The sequence below is a fragment of the Gorilla gorilla genome, chromosome 9, assembly GCF_029281585.2.
Source record: "Gorilla gorilla gorilla isolate KB3781 chromosome 9, NHGRI_mGorGor1-v2.1_pri, whole genome shotgun sequence".
Classification (NCBI taxonomy): Eukaryota; Metazoa; Chordata; class Mammalia; order Primates; family Hominidae; genus Gorilla; species Gorilla gorilla.
Window position 1 is genome coordinate 70949557 of NC_073233.2, and position 23958 is coordinate 70973514.

A 23958-nucleotide genomic window follows, 5' to 3' on the forward strand; every position below is an offset into this window, starting at 1 on the left:
TGGGTACAAAAAAATTAGAAAGAATGAATAAGACCTACTATTTTATAGCACAATAGGGTGACTATAGTCAATAATAACTTGATTGTATGTTTAAAAATAACTAAAATAATGTAATTGGATTGTTTGTAACACAAAGGATAAATGCTTGAAGGGATGGAGACCCCATTCTCCATGATGTGATTATTTCACATCGCATGTCTGTATCAAAGCATCTCATGTATCCCATAAATATATACACCTACTGTATACCCACAAAAATTAAAAATAAGGTAGGGTGCGGTGGCTTATGCCTGTAATTCCAGCACTTTGGGAGACCAAGGCAGGTGGATCGCTTTAGCTCAGGAGTTTGAGACGAGCCTGGGCATCATAGTGAAACCCCGTCTCTATCACAAGAAATACAAAAAATTAGCCAGGCATGGTGATGCACGTTTGTGGTTTCAGCTATTCGCGAGGCTGAGGTAGGAGGATTGCTTGAACCTGGGAGGCAGAGGTGGCAGTGAGCTGTGATCACACCTCTACCCTCCAGCCTGGGCAACAGAATGAGACCCTGTCTCAAAAACAAAATAAAACAAAAAAACAAAACAAAACAACAACAATAAAAAAACCACACACACACACACACACCCAAAAAAACAAAACAAAACCCCAAAAAGCAAAAACACGAAAAACAAAAAAGACCCATATAAATTAGTTAAAAAACCCCTAAACACCTCAAAACTAATGTTTATGTTCCCAAATAATCAATGAAACTGACATAAATGTCTCTGTAGGATTTTGAGTTGATGGCTTGATCCCCTTTTCCCTTTGTTTTCCTAGAAGAAGGGCCTAGAGAAGTTAATAACGTTTCTGGAGTAAACACAAGAGTATGCTAGCATTGAACCCTAGGTTTCCCCAGTTTTCTGTCCTAGATGTGCCCGGGTTCCTGACAAGGAGAGCAGATTTTACGAGGGACCTGCCACTGTGTGTCAGTGCTCCGCTTCTCCACTCAGTTCACTTTATATTAGTTTCTTAGGGCTGCTGTAACATGGTCCACCAAACTGCGTGATTTAAAAACAACAGAAATTTATTGTCTCACAGTTCTGGAGGCTGGAAGTTCAAAATTAAGGTGTTAGCAGGGTGAGTTTTTTTTTTTCCTGTTAAAGAATGCTTTATTAATACAAATACACACAAACCCTAAAGCATGAAGAAATTTAAATATTTATGTCATAGTAAACAGGTGGCAATTCAACATCCAGGGTCAACAGAAGGGTTGAAGGATACTGCAACAGATTGGGTTCCCATGGCGGAGAGGGCATCTTCACAGGCGAAGGCGGGCCCAGCTGAAACAGCTTTTCAAGCTCTCTCTCCTTATCAAGGATCACAAGAGGCACTCCACCAAGGGGAGGCCTGCAATCTGGTGCACTTCAGGTTGGTTAAAACTCTCAAAATCTAGAAGATTGAAGTGAAATAATTTTTCTATTTCTGGGTAGGCATTATCTGAGGAAGGAACAGAGCCTTTTGCTTTAACAGTCTTCCTGGTCATCTTTTCGGCAGAGAAATTTGGGTGTTTTAGTTTGAGGAGTCCGTTGGTCTTTACTCACGTTTCTGTAGCCCTGTTGACAGTTCCAAAAGACTTTCTGGTAGCTTTAGGTAAGGCTGGTAAAGCATTGGACATTTTGCCAACACGTGGTGTTGAAACTTGAGATCTCCCCTCTAAGGCTTTGATTGAAGGTCCAGATCCCAGCTTCAGCCTATCTTTAGGAGCTGCATGGATTCCTGGTTCTCCATTCTCCTTATCAACATAGATCAGAGCAGGGTGGGTTCCTTCTGGGGGAGAATCTGATCCATGCCTCTCTCTTTGCTTCTAGTAGCCCCAGGCATTCCTTGGCTTGTGGATGCGTCTCTGCAGTGTTCCATCTCCATATGGTGTTCTTCCTGTGTGGCTGTGTCTTCTTGTATGGACACCAGTCATATTGGGTTAGGGGCCCACTCTGCTCCAGTAGGACCTTATCCTGACTAATCACATCTCTAACAAGCCTATTTCCAAACATGGTCACATTCTGGGGACTTCACTATATCTTTTTTGGGGCCACAATTCAACCCATGACATACCCCTGAATGATGAAAAGAGTAGAATTTGGGACATTACATTTCTAAGTAGTTAGAAAAACTACTTTTGTTTATCTAATAAAGGAGGTATTTGAAGTTGCCCCTTCAGCTTTAATGTTTTTAAAAACTTTTGACTCTAGGGCTTGCCTGATGGGTTAAAGGCTGTCCCAATTTTAGCCGCAGGTCAGTCGTTTCACCTGCACCCTTCTTTGCCCTCAGGTATGGATTAAGGACCTGGAGGCTGGAGGGGTTTTTCCTTTAGCAAGTGTTCCTATGACAAAATACTGAGCTGTTGACTGGGGCTGGGAAGAGGGGATATCCTTATCCCCTGTAGAGGGTTTATTCCAAGGTGTCTCTAAAGCCTCTTGGGCTTTATCTCTATGTTAGAACTCTCTTTTAGGCTTTTGGGATGCGGACTGACAGACCCTGCATGCCTGGAGGATGCTGGGCCACTGGGAGCTGGCTTATCTTACTCTGCTCCAGGCTAGGGACCGAATAAGCTCAATGAGCCATTTGCACAGCTGCAATGATTCCTAGAAGAGGGCTTCTTACCTGGTTCCTGAATCAAGAATCATTTCAGCGTTAGGTGGGATCCATCCAGACCAGTCACCTAGACAGTTCCTTAAATTGGGATTTTATTTTACTTTTATTTATGTATTTTTTGAGATGGAGTCTCGCTTTGTCCCCCAGGCTGGAGTGCAGTGGCGCCATCTCCGCTCACTGCAAGTTCCGCCTCCCGGGTTCACGCCATTCTCTTGCCTCAGCCTCCCGAGTAGCTGGGATTACAGGCGCCCGCCACCACGCCCGGCTAATTTTTTGTATTTTTAGTAGAGACAGGGTTTCACTGTGTTAGCCAGGATGGTCTCGATCTCTTGGCCTCATGATCCACATTCCTTGGCCTCCCAAAGTGCTGGGATTACAGGCGTGAGCCACCGCGCCCGGCCAATTGGGATTTTTTTTAAGCAAAAAAAGAGGATATTTTGAGAATGATGGAACTCCTGGTCTGAAATGAGAACTATATATAACTCCTGGATTTTTTCCTTTCCCTCAACTCCCCGGCAATGGATTGAATGTTTGCGTCCCCCACAAATTCTTATGCTGAAATCCTAACTCTCAATAGGACAGTATTAGAAGGTGGGGCTTTTGGAAGGTAATTAGATCTTAAGAGTAGAGACTTTAAGAATAGGATTCGTGCCCTTGCATGAGAGCCACAAATAGCTCTCCAGCCTTCTGTCTGCCATGTGAGGAGACAATGAGAAGACAATAGTCTTCAACCTGGAAAAAGGCTCATACCAGAGCCTGACCAAGCTGGCACCTATCTCAGCTTTCCAGCTTCCAGAACTGTAAGAAATCCATTTCTGATTTTTATAGGCCACCAGTATATTGTATTTTTATGGTAGCAGCCTGAACAGACTAAGGCCTGTTGGCTTTACTTTCACAATGGAAACCAGTCTTTTCACTCCTCATTCTCTGCTGCTTCCTTTCTAATTCAAGCTACCATCACCGCTCCTCCGGACCCCTACACTCATCTTCCAGCTGGTCTCCCTCCTCCACCCCTGTCTTGTACAATCCATCTTCCACCTAGAAGCCAGAATGGTGTTTTAGAAACCTGAATCCAAGCATGTTATCTCTATGTTAAAACTCCCTAATGCATTTAAAAATCTCCACAATCTAGCGCGCGTTTACCTTTATCTGACACCACTCGTGTTGATTTTTTTTCTTTTTTGAGATAGAGTCTCACTCTATCACTCAGGCTGGAATGCAGTGGCTCGATCTCGGCCACTGCAGCCTCCACCTCCTGGGTTCAAGTGATTCTCCTGCCTCAGCCTCTTGCTGTAGCCGTGATTACAGGTGCATGCCACCAAGCCTGGCTAATTTTTGTATTTTTAATAGAGACGGGGTTTTGCCATGTTGGCCAGGCTGGCCTCGAGTGATCCGCCCGCCTCTGCCTGCCAAAGTGCTGGGATTACAGGTGTGAGCCACCGCGCCCAACCTCGTGTTGATTCATTTCTTGTTATTGTCTTTTCCTTTGCCCACACTTACCCTCCTCTCCCCTTAGAATGTACATCTTTGAGAGAAGGGACCTTGTTTGTCCCAATCATAGAGACAGAGCTGTGCCTGGCACTTGGTGGGTGCTCAATCGATATGTTTACAATGCAAATGGCAGAGACAGAAATTTAGGCAAGCAACCGTGGGTTTTCTGTATTCAGTTCTGATACCGACTTTCAGTTCTTTTCACCAAAGAATTGGCAAGAGTCCTGAGCCAGGTGCTGGAGGGGATGATTGGGACTTCTCTTCTAGGCTCTGCAGATACCCTTTTGTATGTCCCAATATTGTTCTTTTCACACACCGATCCATGCCTTGGTGGCTCTTTTCACATACAGCTTTCATTCTTGCCAATGTAGTTATGCAACGATTGTGTCAAGTACCGGAACATTCCACTAGAGGGCAGTAGAATATAGTGTTCAGAGTTAGGGATCTGAAGCCATTGACTGCCTTGCCATCTATTCCCTTCCAGGAATCATTTTGGAGAGAGGGCAGTGATCATTTTGAACCATGATGATATGAGGGCAACCACCTAGGGATGGCAGAAGAGCAAGCTGGATCAAATGGCCATATAACACATAAATCACTATGGTTAAGAACTTAGTACCCCCTGCCATTCCTTCCTGCCCCCTAAAGGCAGGCTGCCTGGGTTAAAAGAGGAGGGGGAGGGAGGCGATGTACATTACTGCTGCTCACATCCCATTGTCCAGAAAATACTGCTTGCTGAGGGGTCATATGGCTACACTTTCCTATAAGAAAGACTGTGAAATGTAGCCTTTTTTCTTGGTGGCCAAAAATCTATTATGGAAGAATGGGAAAATGAATATTGGAAGTTAACTGGCAATTTCTGCCACAAATTCTTTTTTTTTTATTATTATACTTTAAGTTCTAGGGTACATGTGCACAACGTGCAGGTTTGTCACATATGTATACACGTGACATGTCGGTGTGCTGCACCCATTAACTCGTCATTTACATTAGGTTTATCTCCTAATGCTATCCCTCCCCACTCCTCCCACCCCACGACAGGCCCCGGTGTGTGATGTTCCCCTTCCTGTGTCCAAGTGTTCTCATTGTTCAGTTGCCACCTATGAGTGAGAACAGGCAGTGTATGGTTTTTTGTCCTTGCAATAGTTTGCTGAGAATGATGGTATCCAGCTTCATCCATGTCCCTACAAAGAACATGAACTCATCCTTTTTAATGGCTGCATAGTGTTCCATGGTGTATATGTGTCACATTTTCTTAATCTAGTCTATCATTGTTGGACATTTGGGTTGGTTCCAAGTCTTTGCTGTTGTGAATAGTGCTGCAATAAACATACGTGTGCATGTGTCATTATAGCAGCATGATTTATAATCCTTTGGGTATATACCCAGTAATGGGATGGCTAGGTCGAATGGTATTTCTAGTTCTAGATCCCTGAGGAATCGCCACATGGTCTTCCACAATGGTTGAACTAGTTTACAGTCCCACCAACAGTGTAAAAGTGTTCCTATTTCTCCACATCCTCTCCAGCACCTGTTGTTTCCTGACTTTTTAATGATCGCCATTCTAACTGGTGTGAGATGGTATCTCATTGTGGTTTTGATTTGCATTTCTCTGATGGCCAGTGCTGGTGAGCATTTTTTCATGTGTCTGTTGGCTGCATAAATGTCTTCTTTTGAGAAGTGTCTGTTCATATCCTTTGCCCACTTTTTAATGGGGTTGTTTGTTTTTTTTCTTGTAAATTTGTTTGAGTTCTTTGTAGATTCTGGATATTAGCCCTTTGTCAGATGAGTAGATGGCAAAAATTTTATCCCATTGTGTAGGTTGCCTGTTCACTCTGATGGTAGTTTCTTTTGCTGTGCAGAAGCTCTAGTTTAATTAGATCCCATTTGTCAATTTTGGCTTTTGTTGCCATTGCTTTTGGTGTCTTAGACATGAAGTCCTTGCCCATGCCTATGTCCTGAATGGTATTGCCTAGGTTTTCTTCTAGGGTTTTTATGGTTTTAGGTCTAACATGTAAGTCTTTAATCCATCTTGAATTAATTTTTGTATAAGGTGTAAGGAAGGGATCCAGTTTCAGCTTTCTACATATGGCTAGCCAGTTTTCCCAGCACCATTTATTAAATAGGGAATCCTTTCCCCATTTCTTGTTTTTGTCAGGCTTGTCAAAGATCAGATGGTTGTAGATATGTGGCATTATTTCTGAGGGCTCTGTTCTGTTCCATTGGTCTATATGTCTGTTTTGGTACCAGTACCATGCTGTTTTGGTGACTGTAGCCTTGTAGTATAGTTTGAAGTCAGGTAGCGTGATGCCTCCAGCTTTGTTCTTTTGGCTTAGGATTGACTTGGCAATGTGGGCTGTTTTTAGGTTCCATATGAACTTTAAAGTAGTTTTTTCTAATTCTGTGAAGAAAGTCATTGGTAGCTTGATGGGGATGGCACTGAATCTATAAATGACCTTGGGCAGTATGGCCATTTTCATGATATTGATTCTTCCTATCCATGAGCATGGAATGTTCTTCCATTTGTTTGTGTCCTGTTTTATGTTTTTGAGCAGTGGTTCGTAGTTCTCCTTGAAGAGGTCCTTCACATCCCTTGTAAGTTGGATTCCTAGGTATTTTATTCTCTTTGATGCAATTGTAAATGGGAGTTCACTCATGATTTGGCTCTCTGTGTATCTGTTATTGGTGTATAAGAATGCTTGTGATTTTTGCACATTGATTTTGTATCCTGAGACTTTGCTGAAGTTGCTTATCAGCTTAAGGAGATTTTAGGCTGAGACAATGGGGTTTTCTAAATATACAATCATGTCATCTGCAAACAGGGACAATTTGACTTCCTTTTTTCCTAAGTGAATACTCTTTATTTCTCTCTCCTGCCTGATTGCCCTGGCCAGAACTTCCAACAGCATGTGAATAGGAGTGGTGAGAGAGGGCATCCCTGTCTTGTGCCAGTTTTCAAAGGGTATGCTTCCAGCTTTTGCCCATTCAGTATGATATTGGCTGTGGGTTTCTCATAAATAGCTCTTATTATTTTGAGATACGTCCCATCAATACCTAATTTATTGAGTTTTTAGCATGAAGTGTTGTTGAATTTTGTCAAAGGCCTTTTCTGCATCTCTTGAGATAATCATGTGGTTTTTGTCTTTGGTTCTGTTTATATGCTGGATTACATTTATTGATTTTCATATGTTGAACCAGCCTTGCATTTCAGGGATGAAGCCCACTTGAACATGATGGATATGCTTTTTGATGTGCTGCTGGATTCAGTTTGTCAGTATTTTATTGAGGATTTTTGCATCAATGTTCATCAGGGATATTGGTCTAAAATTCTCTTTTTTTGTTGTGTCTCTGCCAGGCTTTGGTATCAGGATGATGCTGGCCTCATAAAATGAGTTAGGGAGGATTCCCTCTTTTCCTATTGATTGGAATAGTTTCAGAAGGAATGGTACCAGCTCCTCCTTTTACCTCTGGTAGAATTCGGCTGTGAATCTGTCTGGTCCTGGACTTCTATTAGTTGGTAGGCTATTAATTATTGCCTCAATTTCAGAGCCTGTTATTGGTCTATTCAGGGATTCAACTTCTTCCTGGTTTAGTCTTGGGAAGGTGTATGTGTCCAGGAATTTATCCATTTCTTCTAGATTTTCTAGTTTATTTTTATAGAGGTGTTTATAGTATTATCTGATGGTAGTTTGTATTTCTGTGGGATCGGTGGTGATATCCGCTTTATCATTTTTTATTGCATCGATTTGGTTCTTCTCTCTTTTCTTCTTTATTAGTCTTGCTAGCGGTCTATCTTTTCCAAAAACCAGCTCCTAGATTCATTGATTTTTTGAAGGGTTTTTTTGTGTCTCTATCTCCTTCAGTTCTGCTCTGATCTTAGTTATTTCTTGCCTTCTGCTAGCCTTTGAATGTGTTTGCTCTTGTTCCTCTAGTTCTTTTAATTGTGATGTTAGGGTGTCAATTTTAGATCTTTCCTGCTTTCTCTTGTGGGCATTTAGTGCTATAAATTTCCCTCTACACACTGCTTTAAATGCGTCCCAGAGATTCTGGTATGTTGTGTCTCTGTTCTCGTTGGTTTCAAAGAACATCTTTATTTCTGCCTTCATTTCGTTATGTACCCAGTAGTCATTCAGTTTCCATGTAGTTGAGCAGTTTTGAGTGAGTTTCTTAATCCTGAGTTCTAGTTTAATTGCACTGTGGCCTGACAGACAGTTTTTTATAATTTCTGTTCTTTTACATTTGCTGAGGAGTGCTTTACTTGCAATTATGTGGTCAATTTTGGAATAAGTGTGATGTGGTGCTGAGAAGAATGTATATTCTGTTGATTTGGGGTGGAGAGTTCTGTAGATGTCTATTAGGTCCAGTTGGTGCAGAGCTGAGTTCAATTCCTGGATATCCTTGTTAACTTTCTGTCTCATTGATCTGTCTAATGTTGACAGTGGGGTGTTAAAGTCTCCCATTATTATTGTGTGGGAGCTTAAGTCTCTTTGTAGGTCTCCAAGGACTTGCTTTATGAATCTGGGTGCTTCTGTATTGGGTGCATATATATTTAGGATAGTTAGCTCTTCTTGTTGTATTGATCCCTTTACCATTATGTAATGGCCTTCTTTGTTTCTTTTGTTCTTTGTTGGTTTAAAGTCTGTTTTATCAGAGACTAGGATTGCAACCTCTGCCTTTTTTTGTTTTCCATTTGCTTGGTAGATCTTCCTCCATCCTTTTATTTTGATCCTATGTGTGTCTCTGTATGTGAGATGGGTCTCCTGAATACAGCACACTGATGGGTCTTGACTCTTTATGCAATTTGCCAGTCTGTGTCTTTTAATTGGAGCATTTAGTTCATTTACATTTAAGGGTAATATTGTTATGTGCGAATTTGATCCTGTCATTATGATGTTAGCTGGTTATTTTGCTCATTAGTTGATGCGGTTGCTTCCTAGCATTGATGGTCTTTACAATTTGGCATGTTTTTGCAGTTGCTGGTACTGGTTGTTCCTTTCCATGTTTAGTGCTTCCTTCAGGAGCTCTCGTAGGGCAGGCCTGGTGGTGACAAAATCTCTCAGTTTTGCTTGTGTGTAAAGAATTGTATTTCTCCTTCACTTATGAAGCTTAGTTTGGCTGAGTGTGAAATTCTGGGTTGAAAATTCTTTTCTTTAAGAATGTTGAGTATTGGCCCCCACTCTCTTTTGGCCTGTGGAGTTTCTGCTGAGAGATCTGCTGTTAGTCTGATGAGCTTCCCTTTGTGGGTAACCCAAGCTTTCTCTCTGGCTGCCCTTAACATTTTTTCCTTCATTTCAGCTTTGGTGAATCTGACAATTATGTGTCTTGGAGTTGCTCTTCTTGAGGAGTATCTTTGGGGCGTTCTCTGTATTTCCTGAATTTGAATGTTGGCCTGCCTTGCTAGATTGGGGAAGTTCTCCTGCATAATATCCTGCAGAGTGTTTTCCAACTTGGTTCCATTCTCCCCGTCACTTTCAGGTACACCAGTCAGATGTAGATTTGGTCTTTTCACATAGTTCCATATTTCTTGCAGTCTTTGTTCATTTCTTTTTTCTCTTTTTTTCTCTAAACTTCTCTTCTCGCTTCATTTCATTCATTTCATCTTCCATCACTGATACCCTTTCTTCCAGTTGATCAAATCAGCTACTGAAGCTTGTGCATTCGTCACATAGTTCTCATGCCATGGTTTTCAGCTCCATCAGGTCATTTAAGGACTTCTCTACACTGGTTATTCTAGTTAGCCATTCGTCTAATCTTTTTTCAAGGTTTTTAGCTTCTTTGTGATGAGTTCGATCTTCCTCCTTTAGCTCAGAGAAGTTTGATCATCTGAAGCCTTCTTCTCTCACCTCGTCAAAGTCATTCTCCATCCAGCTTTGTTCCATTGCTGGTGAGGAGCTGCATTCCTTTGGAGGGGGAGAGGCGCTCTGATTTTTAGAATTTTCAGCTTTTCTGCTCTGTTTTTTCCCCATCTTTGTGGTTTTATCTACCTTTGGTCTTTGATGATGGTGATGTACAGATGGGGTTTTGTTGTGGATGTCCTTGCTGTTTGTTAGTTTTCCTTCTAACAGTCAAGACCCTCAGCTGCAGGTCTGTTGGAGTTTGCCAGAGGTCCACTCCAGACCCTGTTTGCCTGGGTACCAGCAGCGGAGGCTGCAGAACAGTGAATATTGCTGAACAGCAAATGTTGCTGCCTGATCATTGCTCTGGAAGCTTCATCTCAGAGGGGTAACTGGCTGTGTGAGGTGTCAGCCTGCCCCTACTGGGGGTGCCTCCCTGTTAGGCTATTCGGGGGTCAGGGACCCACTTGAGGAGGCAGTCTGTCCATTCTCATATCTCAAACTCTGTGCTGGGAGAACCACTACTGTCTTCAAAGCTGTCAGACAGGGACATTTAAGTCTGCAGAGGTGTCTGCTGCCTTTTGTTTGGCTATGCCCTGCCTTCAGAGGTGGAGTCTCCAGAGGCAGGCAGGCCTCCTTGAGCTGCAGTGGGCTCCACCTATTTCGAGCTTCCTGGTCGCTTTGTTTACCTACTCAAGCCTCAGCAATGGCAGGCACCCCTCCCCCAGCCTCACTGCCACCTTGCAGTTTGATCTGAGACTGCTGTGCTGGCAATGAGTGAGACTCCGTGGGCGTGGGACCCTCCAAGCCAGGCACGGGATATAACCTCCTGGTGTGCCATTTGCTAAGACCATTGGAAAAGCTCAGTATTAGGGTGGGAGTGACCCAATTTTCCAGGTGCCATCTGTCACAGCTTCCATTGGCTAGGAAAGGGAATTCCCTGACCCCTTGCACTTCCTGGGTGAGATGATGCCTTTCCCTGCTTTGGGTCATGCTCAGTGGGCTGCACCCACTGTCCTGCACCCACTGTCTGACAAGCCCCAGTGAGATGAACCCGGTACCTCAGTTGGAAATGCAGAAATCACCCATCTTCCACGTGGCTTATGCTGGCAGCTGTAGACTGGAGCTGTTCCTGTTCGGCCATCTTGGAACTTCCCCTCTGCCACAAATTCTTAAACTAGCTGAGGTTAAATAATCTCAGTTAAGGCCGGGCGTGGTGGCTCACGCCTGTAATCCCAGCATTTTGGGAGGCCGAGGTGGGAGATCATGAGGTCAGGAGTTTGAGACCTGCCTGGCCAATATGGTGAAACCCTGTCTCTGCTAAAAATACGAAAATGTGGTGGGTGCCTGTAATCCCAGCTACTCAGGAGGCTGAGTCAGGAGAATCGCTTGAAACTAGAAGGCAGAGGTTGCAGTGAGCCGAGATTGTACCAGCCTGGGCAACAAGAGCAAAACTCTGTCTTAAAAAAAAAAATCTGAGCTAAATAATCTGGGCTTTTGTCAGGGCAGGGGATTTCCAAGGTGATTCAGACCCAAGCCACTGGTCATCAGGCTTTGCTTCCTTCTTTGTAGTTAAACTTAACTTGTTATGTCAACTAGATTTTTGGATTTTATAGCCTGGAACCTCCCCCATGGATGCACTTTTAGAATCCCCTATAGTGGTGTCCTATCATTATGATTATGCAAAACTGATATGTTAGCATTATTAAAAACTTTTGTTTGCCTTATTAGCATCTTTTTATATTTAGTAGTGCCATGTGGAAGTTTCATCTCCTAGGAGATGCGTGATGAAGTTTGGGAAGTTAGTTCTATTCTTTTTTTTACATAACTGATGAATCACTTTGCAATACACTGTTGACACCTACTACTCACACTTGGCCATTTTGTTTGACCATCTATGCTGGTTCACTGTTGAAATAAATTACTTGATTTACAATTGATGCTGATTAGTTCCCCCTGTTCTTCATATGCCTCCTACCCTTTCCAGGCTATTTGGCTTATAGCCTTCTTTACATACACAAATGGAATTCAGCGCATATTAATTACTTTTAGACAGACATATATTTACTAGAAGAAACAAAAAGTCCAGGTATATAAATATTCTTCTACTTAAGAAAATAATAACCAAAATCAGAGTGGAATTGGATGGAATGGAGATGAGAAAAACCATATGTAAGATAATTGAAACCAAAAGCTGGTTTTTTGAAAAAATAAGATTGATAGACTAGCCAGACTAATAAAAAAGAGAGAAGATCCCCAAAAACAGAATCATAAATGACAAAGGGAGCATTACCACTGGCCCCACAGAAATACAAAAACCCTCAGAGACTATTATAAATACCTCAATGCATACAATTAGAAAACCTAGAAGAAATGGATAAATTCCTGAAAACATACAACCACTCTAAATTGAACCTGGAAGAAAAGAAAACCTTGAGCAGACCAATAACAAGTTCTGAAATAGAATCAATAACAAAAGAAACCTATCAACAAGACAAAAGCGCTGGACCAGACGAATTCACAGCTGAATTCTACCAGATGTATAAAGAAGAGCTGGTACCATTCCTACTGAAACTATTCTAAAAAATCAAGGAGAAGGGACTTGTCTTTAACTCATTCTATGAGGCCAGCATCACTCTGATACCAAAATCTGGCAGAGACACAATGGAAAAAGAAAACTTCAGGCCAATATCTCTGATGGACATAGATGCAAAAATTATCAGCAAAACACTAACAAACCAAATCCAGCAACACATCAAAAAGCTAATCCACCATGATTAAGTAGACTTTATTCCTGGAATGCAAGGTTGCTTCAACATATGCAAATCAATAAATGTGACTCATCATATAAACAGAACTAAAAACAAAAACCACATGATTATCTCAATAGATGCAGAAAAGGCCTTTGATATAATTCAACATCACTTTATATTAAAAATCCTCAACAAACTAAGCATCAAAGGAATATACCTCAAAATAATAAGAGCCACCACTGAAAAGCCCACAGCCAATATCATACAGAATGGGCAAAAGCTGGAAGCATTCCTCTTGAGAACCAGAATAAGACAAGGATGCCCATTCTCACCACTCCTATTAAACAGAGTAGAGAAGTCTTGGCCAGGGCAATCAGGCAAGAGAAAATTGGGCATCCACACAGGAAGAGAAGTCGAATGACCTTTCTTCACAGATGATATGATTATATACCTAGAAGCCTCCATAGTCTTTGCCCAAAGGCTCCTAGATCTGATAAACAGCTTCAGCAAAAATCAGTGAATGAAAATCAGTAGCATTTCTGTTTTTTTTTTTTTTTTTTTTTTTTTTGAGATGGAGTCTTGCTCTGTCACCCAGGCTGCTGGAGTGCAGTGGCACAATCTCTGCTCACTGCAACCTCTGCCTCCAGGATTCTAAGCGATTCTCCTGCCTCAGCCTCCTGAGTAGCTGGGACTACAGGTGAATCCCACCATGCCCGACTAATTTTTTGTATTTTTAGTAGAGACAGGGTTTCACCTTGTTGGCCAGGATGGTTTCGATCTCCTGACCTCGTGAACCGCCCGCCTCGGCCTCCCAAAGTGCTGGGATTATAGGAATGAGCCACCGCACCAGGCCTGAAAATCAGTAGCATTTCTATATACCAATAACAGCCAAACTGAGAGCCAAATCAAGAACACAATCTCATTTATAGTAGCCATAAAAAGAATAAAATACCTAGGAATACAGCTAACCAGGGAGGTGGAAGATCTCTACAACCAGAATTACAAAATGCTGCTCAAAGAAATCAGAGATGACACAAACAAAAATGGGAAAACTATTCCATGCTTATGGCTAGGAAGAATATGTATTGTTAAAATGGCCATCCTGTTCAAAGCAATTTACAGACCCAATGATAGTACTATCAAATTACCAAAGACTTTTTTTTTCACAGAATTAGAACAAATTATTCTAAAATGCATTTGGAATTAAAAAAGAGCTTGAATAGCCAAAGCAATCCTAAGCAAAAAGAACAAAGCTGAAGGCATCACACTACTCAGCTTCAAGTTATACTACAAGGCTACAGTAACCAAAAACATAGTACTGGTACAAAAACAGATACAAAGGCCAATGGAACAGGGCAAGAACCCAGAAATAAAGCTATACACGTACAACCACCTGATCTTTGACAAGGTCAACAAAAACAAGCAAAGGGGAAAGGGCTCCCTGTTCAATAAATGGTGCTGGGATAACTGGCTAGCCATATGCAGAAGATTGAAACTGGATCCCTGCCTTTCATCATATACAAAAATCAACTCAGGTTGGATTAAAACTTAAGCATAAAACCTAAAACTATAAAAACCATAGAAGAGAACCTAGGAAATACAATTCTGGACATTGGCTCTGGCAAAGACTTCATAATGAAGACTCCAAAAGCAATTGCCACAAAACCAAAAATTGACAAGAGGGATCTAATTAAATGAAAGAACTTCTGCACAGAAGACGTTATCAAGAGAGCAAATAGACAACCTACAGAATGGGAGAAAATGTTTATAAACCATACATCTGACTGAGGCCTAACATCCAGAATCTATAAGGAACTTAAGCAAATCAACAAGCAAAAAACAAACAACCCCCCATTTAAAAATGGGCAAAGGACATGAATAGATACTTCTCTAAAGAAGACATATAGATGGCCAACAAGCATATGAAAAATGCTCAATATCACTAATCATCAGGGAAATGTAAATCAAAACCATGATGGGATGCCATTTCACACCAGTCAGAATGGTTATTATTAAAAAGTCAGAAAATAACAGATGTTGGCGAGGTTGTAGAGAAAAGGGAAAACGTATACATGGTGGAAATATAAATTAGTTCAGCCACTGTAGAAAGCAGTCTGGATATTTCTCAAAGAACTTAAAAGATGCTACCATTTGACCCTGCAATCCCATTACTGGATATATACCCAAAGGAATATAAATCTTTCTATCATAAAGACACATGCAAGTGCATGTTTATCACAGCACTGTTCACAGCAGCAAAGACATGGACTCAACCTAGAGGCCCATCAGCGGCGGACTGGATAAAGAAAATGTGGTACATATATACCATGGAATACTATGCTGCCATAAAAAAGAATGAAATCATGTTTTTATAGCAACATGGTTGGACCTGAAGGCCATTGTCCTAAGCAAATTAACACAGGAACGGAAAACCAAATACTGCATATTCTCACTTATAAGTGGGAGCTACACATTGAGTACATATGGACACAAAGAAGGGAATAATAGATTCTGGGGCCTACTTGAAGGTGGAGAGTGGGAGGAAGGTGAGGATTAAAAAACTATGGGGTATTATGCTGATTACCTGGGTGACAAAATTATCTGTACACCAAACCCCTGCAACATACAGTAACAAACCTGCACATATACTCCTTGAACTTAAAAATTCAGTTCTCACTGACACCTGTCACCATGACTCTGTGTTAGATACACTGCCCGGACTCACCATGTGTGAATGCATCTCAGTCCACATGTGGCAGGCAGGTGTCCAGATGGGCAATGCCTGCTGGGAGCTCTACTGCCTGAAACATTAGACTCAGCTTGATGGACAGATGCCCAGTGACAGGGTCATTGGTGGAGCGGATGACTTCTTCACCACCTTCTTCTGTGAAACCGGTGCTGGAAAACATGTGCCCCAGCCAGATTTTGTGGATCTGGAGCCTGTGGTGATTGATGAGATCTGATGTCCCAAACTGACAGCTCTTCCACCCAGAGCAACTCATTACTGGGAAAGAGGATGCTGCCAACAACTATGCCTGTAGTCACTATACCATTGGCCAGGGGATCACCGACCTGGGGATAGACCAGATCTGCAAGCTTCTGACCACTGCACAGAACCTCAGGACTTCCTGGTGTTCCACAGCTTTGTTGGGGACACTAGCTCTGACTTCACCTCACTCCGCATGGAGTGGCTCTCTGTTGACTACGGCAAGAAATCCAAGCTGGAATTCTTTATCTACTCAGCCCCCACAGCTGTCTATAATTGTGGTCCAGCTCTAAAATTTCATCCTGATCACTCACACTACCCTGGAGCACTCAGACTGTGCCTTCATGGTGGACAATGAAGCCATCTATGACATTTGCCGCTGCAACCTGGACATCGAGCATCCAACCTCAGCCAACCTCAACTGCCTCATTACCAAATCATCTCCTCTATCACATCTTCTCTGCACTTTGATGGGCCCCTCAATGTGGACTTGATGAAGTTCCAGACCAACCTCACACCTTACCCTCACATCCACTTCCCCCGGCCACCTTTTCACTCATCATCTCTGTAGAGAAGGTATACCATGAACAGCTGTCGGTGGCCAAGATCCTCAAAGCCTGCTTTGAGCTTACCAACCAGATGGAGAAGTGTGACCCCCGGCATAGCAAGTACATGGGCTGCTGCCTGCTGTACCATGGAGATGTGATGTTCAAGGATGTTTATACTGCCATTGCCACCATCAAGACCAAGTGTAGCATTCAGTTTGTGGACTGGTTCCCCATGGGCTTCAAGGTTGGTATCAACTACCAGTAGCCCACTGTGGTGCCTGGTGGTGGCCTGGCCAAGGTGCAGCATGCCATGTGCATGCTAAGCAACATGGTCACTATCGCTGAGGCCTGGGCCTGCCTGGGCCACAAGTTCAACCTGATGTATGCCAAGAGGGCGTTTGTGCACTGGGATGTGGGCAAAGGCATGGAGGAGGGAGAGTTCTCTGAGGCCCTGGAGGATATGGGTGTGCTGGAGAAGGATTATGAGAAAGTAAGCATCAACTTATATGAGGACAAGGATAAGGGAGACTAGAACAGCTGCCTGGAGCCTATTTACTATGTTTATTGCAAAACTTTAGGAATAAGCAGTCTCCTTTCATGATTAAGAAAATAAAATAAAATAAAAGTTCAAAGAAAAAAATCTGCTTGTTTTAAATCAACAAAAATTAATCATTCACCTTTAATTTTGGTATTTGTAACTCCCCTTTTTGCATACTTTGTATTAACTTTTCTCTTTTGAATGTTATTATGAATTATTGGAATTTCACATACTCAACTATTTCAATTAACCATTCTTCCCCTTTATTCTTTCCATCCCTTCCCTCTTTATGCTTCTCCTTGAAACGAAGTCCTTTCTTTTTTAATTTACTCATTTTAATTAATTAATGTATTTTTTAACTTTTAGGTTTGGGGTACCTGTGAAGGTTTGTTACATAGCTAAACATGTGTCATGGGGGTTTGTTGTACAGATTATTTCATCACCCTGGTATTAAGCCTAGTACCCAATAATTAGTTACCTTTTCCGCTCCTCCCCCTCCTTCTACTCCCACTCTCAAGTAGACCCTGGTGTCTGTTGTTTCCTTCTTTGTGTTCATAAGTTATCATTTAGCTCCCACTTAAAAGTGAGAATATGTGGTATTTGGTTTCCTGTTCCTGCATTAGCTTGCTAAGGATAATAGCTTCTGGCTCCATTCATGTTCCTGCAAAAGACATCATCTCATTCTTTTTTATGGCTGCATAGTATTCCATGGTGTATATGTACCACATTTTCTTTATCTAATCTGTTATTGATGGGCATTTAGGCTGATTCGTTGTCTTTGCTATTGTGAATAGTGCCGCAGTGAACATATGCGTACATGTGAAATGTGGAACATTGCACGTGAGTATGTGAAATTCCAATAATTCACGGTCTTTATGGTATAATGATTTATATTCCTCTGGGTATATACCCAATAATGGGATTGATAGGTTGAATGGTAGTTCGGCTTTTAGCTTTTTGAGGAATCACCATACTGCTTTCCACAATGTTTGAACTAATTTACACTCCCACCAACAGTGTATAAGTGTTCCATTTTCTCCTAAGTCTTGCCAGCATCTGTTACTTTTTGACTTTTTAGTAATAGCCATTCTGACTAGTATGAGATGGTATCTCATTGTGGTTTTGATTTGCATTTCTCTAATGATAAGGGTTACTGAGCTTTTTTCATATGCTTCTTGGCTGTACTTCTTTTGAGAAGTGTCTGTTCATGTCCTTTGCCCACTTTTTAATGGGGTTGTTTGTTTTTCCCTTGTAAAATTTTTTAAGTCCCTTATAGATAATGGATATTAGACCTTTGTCAGATGCATAGTTTGCAAAATTTTTCTCTCATTCTGTAGACCGTCTGTTTACTCTGTCAAGAGTTTCTTTTGCTGTGCAGGAGCTCTTTAGTTTAATTAGATCTCACTTATCAATTTTTGCTTTTGTTGTGATTGATTTTGTTGTCTTTGTCATGAAATATTTGCTGGTTCCTGTGTCCAGGTTGGTATAGCCTAGGTTGTCTTCCAGGGTTTTTAAAGTTTTAGGTTTTACATTTAAGTCTTTAATCCATTTTGAGTTGATTTTTGTGTATAGTGAAAGGAAGGGGTCCAGCCTCGGTCTTCTGCATATGGCTAGCCAGTTATCCCAGCATCATTTACTGAATAGGGAGTCTTTTCCCCATTGCTTGTTTTTGTCAGCTTTGTTAAAGATCAGATGCTCATAGATGTGTGGCCTTATTTGTGGGCTATTTTGTTCCATTGGCCTATGTGCCTATTTTTGTACCAGTACCATGCTGTTTTGGTTACTGTAGTCTTGTAGTATAGTTTGAAGTTGGGTAACATGATGCCTCCAGCTTTGTTCTTTTTGCTTAGGATTACCTTGGCTATTCAGGCTCTTTTTTTGGTTCCATATGAATTTTAAAATAGTTTCTTCTAGTTCTGTGAAGAATGTCATTGATAGTTAGATAGGAATAGCATTAAATCTGTAAATTGCTTTGGGCAGTATAGCCATTTTAATAATACTGATTCTTCCTATGAGCAGGGGATCTTTTTTCCAAGGGCCAAATGTCCCATGTTTATTTACATATGAAATGTGTTTCATACAGTTATGATGGATGGAGTACATAACACCTGACAGCAGCAAGACCGTTCGAGGAACCGAATGTTGACTACAGTATATCATGCAAGTATCTATATATACACAAAAGAATTTCTTTTCTTTAAAAAAAAGTACAAAACATGTTCAGGGATAAATACAAGATATAAAATGCAAAAGAAAACACAAAACAAAACCAAAAAATAGAACTCTCTCAGAGAACTATAAATGGAAGGGACAGAAGAGTACCTCTGCTGCATTATAATAAAGCAGAACTACCGATGTTAAATATACTTCTTGAAATGGCTGAACTAAACCTGGGTGGCTCAGTGCTTAAGGTAATGGCGAATTGCAACACACAGGTGGCTGCATTGATAAGTCAGTGGTTGAAATTGTGCATCCCGACTCTAAGTACCAGAACGTTTGGCAGTAGCATCCAGAACAGGAAACGCCAACTCTTTTGACAGCAAAGTTAGGTCAGCTGATTTTTTCTGTCAAGAGCCAGAGAAATACTTGATATTCTTAGTTGTGTTTCTGTAACAGTTAATAAATTACATGACAAAAACCTGACTATATAAATCTATTGGTCTAACTACGTATTTGTAACTTTTATAGTAGTCCAGCCCTTTCGTTACTTTCCCTCCTTGTGCTCTTAAAGCCAGGCTTGCAGATCTGCCTAGAAAACAAGTCCCATTTTTTTCTTTAGAATAGCCTTTCCCATTCCTCAAAATGCAACTGAGGAAATCAGCATTCCTTATTAGATTCCTGGCTTCAGTTTTTATCCACGGCTCGGAAAGGAGCGACCTGCAAGGTGAGCAGGGGATGTTTTGCCATTTGTTTGTGTCTTCTTTGATTTCTTCAAGCAGTGTTTTGTAATTCTCATTGTAGAGATCTTTTACCTCCCTGGTGAGCTGTATTCCTAGGTATTTTATTCTTTTTGTGGCAATTGCGAATGGGATTGCATTTCTGATTTGGCTTTCAGTTTGGCTGTTGTTGGTGTATAGGAAAGCTAGTGATTTTTATACATTGATTTTGTAGCCTGCAACTTTGCTGAAGTCATTTATCAGGTGAAGGAGCTTTTTGTCCAAGACTACGGTTTTCTAGATATAGAATCATGTTGTCTGCAAACAGAGATAGTTTGACTCCCTCTCTTCTTATTTGGATGGCCTTTATTTCTTTCTCTCACTTGATTGCCCTGGCTAGGACCTCTAATACTATGTAGAATAGAAATGGTGAAAGAGGGCTTCCTTGTCTTGTGCCAGTTTTCAAGGGGAATGTGAAGCTAAATTATTTCAACACTGCACAAAAGAGCCTCTATAAACGGGTTTCTTGGTCCTTTAAGAATCATTCAATTTTGACAGCATCGTTGCTTTCTGGAAATATTAAGTTTATGTTGGATCTTTTTTCTGTTTCCAAAGTTTAGGTAAACTTCCTCCAATAAGCCCTGGTTCCTTCTGTGGTGAGCAGTATTCATGATTAAAATCTGGGCTTAGGGAGTAGCAAAAATGTTTGTGGTAGGCAAAAGTTCTGCTGCTGTTGGGCTACTTTTAGTGATCAAACTGGAAAAGATATTTCTTTTTTTTAAGGTTAGGAACTCACATAGTGTTTATCTTTTGTAACATGCTCTCAAAGAGGTCAATTGTTCAAAATATTAGAGGGCTTCTTCAGTTTTCCAAAAGACATCTCTTAATCCTTCTTATTGAAAATATTGTCTTAAAAGTCCTAATGTTTCCTCGTGCAGGCTGCATGAAGGAACCAGGGCTTTATTTCTTTCTCTTGCTTGATTGCTCTGGCTAGGACTTCTAATACTATGTAGAATAGAAATGGTGAAAGAGGGCTTCCTTGTCTTTTGCCAGTTTTCAAGGGGAATGTGAAGCTAAATTATTTCAACACTGCACAAAACAGCCACTGCTTCATAAGGCTCAAGCCATAAACCTTGGCAGTGTTCATGTGGTGGTAAGTCTGCAGATGTACAGAATGCAAGAGTGGTGCAGGCTTGGCAGCTTCCACCTGGATTTCAGAGGATGTATGGCAACGCCTGGGTGCCCAGGCAGAAGCTTGCTGCAGGGGTAGAGTCCCCACAGAAAGCCTCTACTAGGGCAGTGCCAAGCGAGAATGAAGGATTGGAGCCCTCACACAGTCACTACTGGGGCACTGCTTACTGGACCTGTGGGAAAGGTGCTGCTCCCCTCCAGACCCCAGAATTTTAGAGCCACTGACAGTGTGCACTCTTGAAGCTGCACACATTCTACTCCAACTGGTAAGAGCAGACACATGGGATATGCCCAGCAAAACCACAGGGGTGGAGCTGCCCAAGGCCTTGGGAGCTTACCATTTGCACCTGTGTGCCCAGAATGAGGGACACAGAGTCAAAAATTATTTGGGAGTTTTAAGACTTAATGTCTTCTCTTCGTTTCAGACTTGGGTGGGGCCTGTTAACCCTTTCTTTTGGCCAATTTTTCCCTTTTGAAATGGGAGTGTTTATCCAATGCCTGTACCATCATTGTATTGTGGAATAACTTATTTTTTGATTTTACAGGCTCACGGCTATAAGGAACTTGACTTGAGTCTCAGATGAGACTTTGAACTTTGGAATTTTGAGTTGTTGTTGGAATGAGTTAAGATTTTGGGGGACTATTGGAAAAGAATAATTGTATTTTGCAATGTCAGAAGGACATGAGATTTGGGGAGCCAGTGGCAGAATAACATAGTTTGGATGATTGTCCCTTCCAAATCTCATGTTGAAATATGATCCTCATTGTTGAAGGTGGGGCCTAGTAGGAAGTGTTTGGGTCATGGAGGTAGATCCTCCATGAATATCTTGGTGCCATCTTCATGGGTAATGAGTAAGTTCTCACTTTATTAGTTCATGTGAGAGCTGAGTGCCAAAACGATCCTGGCACCTTCTCCCCTCTCTCTTGCCCCCTCTCTCGCCATGTGACATGCCTTCTCCCCCTTCATCTTCCACTATGATTGTAGACTTCTTAAAGCCCTCACCAGCGGAAGGTGATGGCAGTATCATTCTTGTACAGTTGGCAGAACTGTGAGCCAAAATAAACCTCTTTTCTTTATAAATTACCCAACCTCAGGTATTCCTTTATAGAAAGGCAAAATGAACTAATACATCTGATAATTAGTGATGTTGATCATTTTTAATATGTTTGTTGGTCACTTGTATGTCTTCTTTTGAAAAATATCTGTTTTTGCCCTTTGTCTACTTTTTAATGGGGCTATTTGTTAGATTGTGGATATTAACCCTTTGTCAGATGCATAATTTGCAAATATTTTTTCCTATTCTGTAGGTTGTCTTGTTTACTCTGTTTCTTTTTTCCTTTGCTGTGAAGAAGTATTTTTTTGTTTAATTAAGTCTCATTTGTCTATTTTTGTTTTTGTTGCAGTTGCTTTTGAAGACTTGGTCATAAATTCTTTTCCTAGGCTAGGTACAGAAGAATTTTTCTTAGGTTTTCTTCCAAGAATTTTATAGTTTCAGATCTTACATTTAGGTCTCTAATCCATCTTGAGTTAATTTATATATATGGTGAAAAGTTTTGGTTCAGTTTCATTCTTCTGTATATGGTTATCCAATTTTCCCAGAACCATTTATTGAATAGGATGTCCTTTCCCCAATGTGTATTTTTGCTGACTTTGTCAAAGATCAATTGATTGTAAGTATGTGGCTTATTTCTGGGTTTTTCATTCTGTTACATTGATCTATGTGCCTATTTTTTGTACCAGTACCATGCTGTTTTGGTTACTATAGCATTGTCGTATAATTTGAAGTCAGGTAATGTGATGCCTCTAGCGTTATTCTTTTTGCTTAGGATTTCTTTGGCTATTTGGGGTCCTTTTTGGTTCCACATGAATTATAGGATTGTTGGTAGAAAATGACATTGGTAATTCGATAGATATTACATTGAATCTGTAGGTTGCTTTGGGCAGTATAATCATTTTAACAATATTGGTTCTTCTAATCCGTGAGCATGGGATGTTTTTCAATTTGCTTGTGTTGTCTATGACTTCTTTCATCAGTGCTTTGCAGTTCTCCTTGCAGAGATCTTTTACCTCCTTGTTTAAATATATTCCTAGGTATTTTTTGCAGCTATTGTAAATGAGATTGCTTTCATGATTTGGTCCTCAGCTAGATCATTATTGGTGTATAGAAATCCTACTGATTTCTGCACATTAATTTTGTGCCCTGAAACTTTACTGAATTTATCAAAGCTGAGAGTTTTTTTTTGGTGAAGTCTTTAAGGTTTTCTAGATATAAGATCATATAATCAGGGAACAGGGATAATTTGACTTCTTCTTTTCCATGTGGATGGCTTTTATTGTTTTTCTCTTGCTGATTTCTCTGGCGAGGACTTCTAGTACTATGGTGAATAGGAATGGTGAGAGTGGACACCCTTGTCTTGTTCCAGTTCTTAGAGGGACTACTTTAAACTTTTCCCCATTAAGAATGAGTTGCCCTACTGCAGGAAAAAGGCATTGAAAAAAAAGAGTGAGTTGCCTGTGGGTTTGTCATATATTGCTTTTATTATGTTGAAGAATGTTCCTTCTATGGCTAGTTTCTTGTGGATTTTTACTATAAAGGGATGCTAAATTTTACAAAATTTTTTGGCATCTATTGAGATGACCATTTGGTTTTGTCCTTAATGCTGTTTATGTGATGTATCACATTTATTGATTTGTGTATATTGAATCATTCTTGCATCCCTGGGAAAACCTCACCTTACCAGGGTGTATTATCTTTTGGATGTGCTGTGGGATTTGATTTGACAGTATTTTGTTGAGGATTTTTGCATCCTATGTTCATCAGGGATATTGGTCTGTAGTTTTCTTGTTTTGTTGTCCTTGTCTGGTTTTGGTACCAGTATGATACTGGCTTCATAGAATGAGTTAGGGAGAATTCCCTCTTCCTCAATTTTTTGGAGTAGTTTCAGGAGAATTGGCGTTAGTTCTTTGTATGTTTGGCAGATTTGGCTGTGAATATGTCTGGCCCAGGGCTTTTTATTTTCCCCTTTTGGAGATTTTTTGTTATTATTGGTTCAGTCTTGCTACTTATTATTGATTTGTTCAGAAGTTTTATTTCTTCCTAGTTCAATCT

At 40.9% G+C, this 23958-nt stretch overlaps 1 long non-coding RNA gene and 2 pseudogenes across 1 annotated transcript in view; 2 read left to right on the forward strand and 1 right to left on the reverse strand.

The window, feature by feature from the left end:
• The window catches only part of LOC129525238 (uncharacterized), a 204240-nt gene that overhangs the window by 96536 nt on the left and 83746 nt on the right, over positions 1–23958 (forward strand). The window lies entirely within an intron of this gene.
• Positions 1191–11100, reverse strand: LOC101135353 (securin-like; annotated as a pseudogene).
• LOC101133588 (tubulin alpha-4A chain-like) lies at positions 15436–16775 on the forward strand (annotated as a pseudogene).